Source organism: Capsicum annuum, chromosome 7, assembly GCF_002878395.1.
Source record: "Capsicum annuum cultivar UCD-10X-F1 chromosome 7, UCD10Xv1.1, whole genome shotgun sequence".
Classification (NCBI taxonomy): domain Eukaryota; kingdom Viridiplantae; phylum Streptophyta; class Magnoliopsida; order Solanales; family Solanaceae; genus Capsicum; species Capsicum annuum.
Genome location: NC_061117.1, coordinates 84624036 through 84624921, shown reverse-complemented (window position 1 = coordinate 84624921; position 886 = coordinate 84624036). Strand labels below are relative to the sequence as shown.

General features: G+C 34.3%; 1 protein-coding gene across 7 annotated transcripts in view; it reads left to right on the top strand.

Moving 5' to 3' along the window:
• LOC107877844 (nuclear transcription factor Y subunit A-7) overlaps positions 1 to 474 on the top strand; it is a 12569-nt gene extending 12095 nt beyond the window's left edge. For all 7 annotated transcript variants that reach the window (XR_007042814.1, XR_001676568.2, XR_007042811.1 and 4 more), the window contains one exon: positions 41 to 474. The gene's annotated coding sequence lies outside the window, so the exon portion shown is untranslated. The remainder of the gene's footprint in view (positions 1 to 40) is intronic.
• The last annotated feature ends 412 nt before the right edge of the window (positions 475 to 886 follow it).

Genomic DNA, 886 nt, shown 5'->3' with positions numbered 1-886 from the left:
GTATGATTGATGCTTTTATCTTTGACGTGAACACTTTCAGGATGTCAGGGAAGATCCACATATAGTAGTGGATGGTTATATATAAGGTGATGTAATAAAAGGATGGATGTACAGTGGACACGATACTTCTCCGATGACAAAACTCAAGATCGATACTTGTGATTTGATTCCCAATTATGCTCTCTATCACACAATTCAGGAATGGCAGCAGCAGTCCTGAAACTCATTCAGGTCTATAATGCCTTCTACAAACAAAAACAGCTTCAAATATGAACTATGTACTGATATAGAAAGTTAGTCATGTCTTGTGGTAGTTCCACCAAGTTAATACTTGGATTTGAGTTATAATAACTTGTGAGGTAAGTATATAAGTATTACTACAATACTGAGATGTACAAATTTTATCACTATGTATACTGGATTTGATTCTCGATAGTAATCTGATATGAATTGATGAAATTTATTATTTTCTGATATATGGCTCATTTGTGGTCAATTAGAGACTAGAAATATTGCTTGTCTTTAAATGTTTATCTAGGCTGGAGGTGTTGTTCGTCTTTAAAGGTTGATCTAGGACTAGAATATTGCTCGTCTTTAAAAGGTTATCTACGACCAGGATGTTGCTCGTCCTTAAAGGTTGATCTAGGAAAAGAATTTTGCTCATTTCTAAAGGATATTCGGGATGAGAAATACCATCGCAAAAACATAAATATGATAAGGTAGGTAGTCTATTTAAGACAAAATATACCGTCGCTAAAAGATAATTATGACAACGTAGTTAGTCTATTTGGGATGTGATTGCTCGCCGTAAAAGAATATTTAAGATCAAGTAGTTAGTCGATTGGGGCAAGATATACCATCTCTAAAAGGCAATTACGACCAGTTT